This window comes from Cryptomeria japonica, chromosome 10 (assembly GCF_030272615.1).
Source record: "Cryptomeria japonica chromosome 10, Sugi_1.0, whole genome shotgun sequence".
Classification (NCBI taxonomy): domain Eukaryota; kingdom Viridiplantae; phylum Streptophyta; class Pinopsida; order Cupressales; family Cupressaceae; genus Cryptomeria; species Cryptomeria japonica.
The window spans coordinates 152,516,348-152,518,968 of NC_081414.1; the positions used below are offsets into that span (position 1 = coordinate 152,516,348).

At 29.1% G+C, this 2,621-nt stretch overlaps 1 non-coding gene across 1 annotated transcript; it reads left to right on the forward strand.

The window, feature by feature from the left end:
• Window positions 1-2,016: 2,016 nt before the first annotated feature.
• On the forward strand, window positions 2,017-2,089 carry TRNAR-CCU (transfer RNA arginine (anticodon CCU)). The gene has a single exon. It is a non-coding gene; the product is annotated as a tRNA-Arg (tRNA).
• The last annotated feature ends 532 nt before the right edge of the window (window positions 2,090-2,621 follow it).

Genomic DNA, 2,621 nt, shown 5'->3' on the forward strand with positions numbered 1-2,621 from the left:
GAATAAAAACCCTGAAGAAACCCTAAAGGGATAAAGAGTATTTAATAATTAGAATAATTATTAAATACCTACAATATTATTAAATGCCTAAGTTTAGCTTAAGCGTAGAGTATAATAGACTAATAATTAAATAAATAATTATTAGCTAATACAAGATAACTCTAACAGTTAGGTATAAAGTTAAATTGAAGTTAGGGTAAAGGATCAATTAGGCTTATAGGCAAAACTTTTGATTTAGGGTTAGAGTTAAATTATGGTTAGGATTCAAACTAGTTAGGAATACAATTCAATTAAGATTACGAGTTATACTTGAAATTAGAGGCTTGAGACTTTTATTAGAGTTAAAATAAGATTGGGGTAAGGGTTAATATTAGTGTTCAATTTAAGGATTATTACAAGTTTAAATTTAGGATTCAATTAAATTTATAATTAACATTCAATTAGTATTATAGTTAGGGTTCAAATAAGATTTAATTAGGGTTAGGTTTCAATTAAAGTTATGGCTACAAAATTATTAATATCTTCTATTTGCTAATTGTTTGCAAAAGAACATACTCAATTACTATTACAAATTTAAATGGCAATTACTCGCCACTAAGTGACTTGTTCAAATAATGCAATGATAATTATTTTGTCTTAATTAATTGAATTGTTTAAGGTTATGAGAATGAGGATAATATTAATTAATATTGATTATGTGGATAATGAAGATTGCATATTATTGTCGTAATATTTAATATTTTTCTCACATGTCCTAGAACATTTTTGAAAGACATATAATTTTTTCTTCCAATAGATATAATTCTAAGTTACAATTATAATTTAAATTATATTGACTATTTCTATTTCTAAATTATATAACTAACTTTATAATTTCACTTTCATAAACTTTTATTAATAGATTAATAATTAGCTAATTCAAACAATTATTCTTATTGTTATCATTAAAAGACAATATTAATAGTTAAAAAAATTAATATCTTAGATATTTATTTATTTATTTATTTTATATATATATATATATAAAAGAGTATTCAACTAGGAAAAGGTGACCTATCACGAGTTAAGTGCATTGTTGTGATGAAAGAATTCTAGTTGACTCAACCTCATAGACTAAAAGAAAAATCTTTATTTTGAAGAACTTTTTGTTTATTTAGCAACTACCATAACAAATCTAAATAAAACAATATTTTTGTTATTTAGCAATTATAGAAATAAAAAAGAACCTAAATAAGATCTCTTTCTTTTAATATTGTGATTTAATCTGGCACGCACGCAGAGCCAGGACAGAGCCTGGCAACTATATATTTGCTTTCTTACGTCATATTTTATCTTCATTCGCCTTTCTACGTCTAGTTTTAGGGTTTTTTTGCTTTGCTTAGCAAGTACCGTAAATACAGAACTGACAGAAAGCAATATTTTTTCTGTTCGTTACGAGATAAGATCGACCTCTTTACATATTCTGATTTTTATAAATTAGTAAGAATTTCCCCTTTTTGCATTCATTCTTTGTTTTTTCCTGTTTCAATATTGCGATTTCTGAACATAAATAGTGGCAATTCTCCAACACAATTTGCATGGCTTCACAGTGCTCTCTTTTTCAGGGGGAATGACAAAACAAAGAGCTGAAGAGCATGCGAAATGAAAAACGAAATTTCTTCTGAACTTATAGCTCTTCAGCTCTTTGTAAGCATGCTCTCAATGCAATGCTTACAAGATCTGAAGAGTCAGGAGTTCAAGGAATTTCTTACAAGACAGAAGTTAGGGTTTTGAATTAGGGTAAGTATCAGAAGGAAAGTGTAATGGTGTATGTTAAGTGCTGCAGAATTTGAATTTTTGAAAGAAGTTTATTGAAGTTTTTAATTTGCTAAACTCATATATAGTCTATAGGCAATTGCATGTATTATAATACCAGTGTATAGATGACGGAAATTTTTTTTCATGAAACTTGGAAATTAAATTTATATTTTGCATTAAATTGGTGTTGTAGGAATAATTAATATTTTGTGTTAAATTGCGCCTGTAGCTCAGTGGATAGAGCGTCTGTTTCCTAAGCAGAAAATCGTAGGTTCGACCCCTACCTGGCGCGAATTACATACTTTGTTCTTTATTTTGCTTTTCTCAAAGTCTACCGTGGTGAGTTTGGAGAGTCTAAACTTTCTCGTAAGTTTTACAATCTCTCTCTTGTAACAATAATTTAAGGACGTTGCTGTTCATTATTTATTTGCCATGTGAAAATATTGATTCTGTGTAAAGACATTCCCAGTTTGCATGTGCCAGCGAGAGGAATAATTTCAAACCAGGTATTCCAAATGGTTGGCATCATTTTCCCCAGGGCAAAGCTTTGATTTTGTCTACATACATGCAGGTCCTCAAGCTTCCATTTCTGTTTCTAGCTATGACCTGAATTGATCTGAACCAAATTTTCTGTTCTATGTTTTATGGTATTTATAATTTGGTAGGAAAGAGTCACAGGTTGAGCCTGTGTATTACAGTCTTCTGAACAAAAAAGTATAGTTATAGCTTTGTTTGAGGCAGATATGAGGAGAATGAAGCGAAGAGAGAATTTACTGTGCTCATCCTTTTGGCTCCTTAATTATTGTTCATCTCAAGTCCCATTG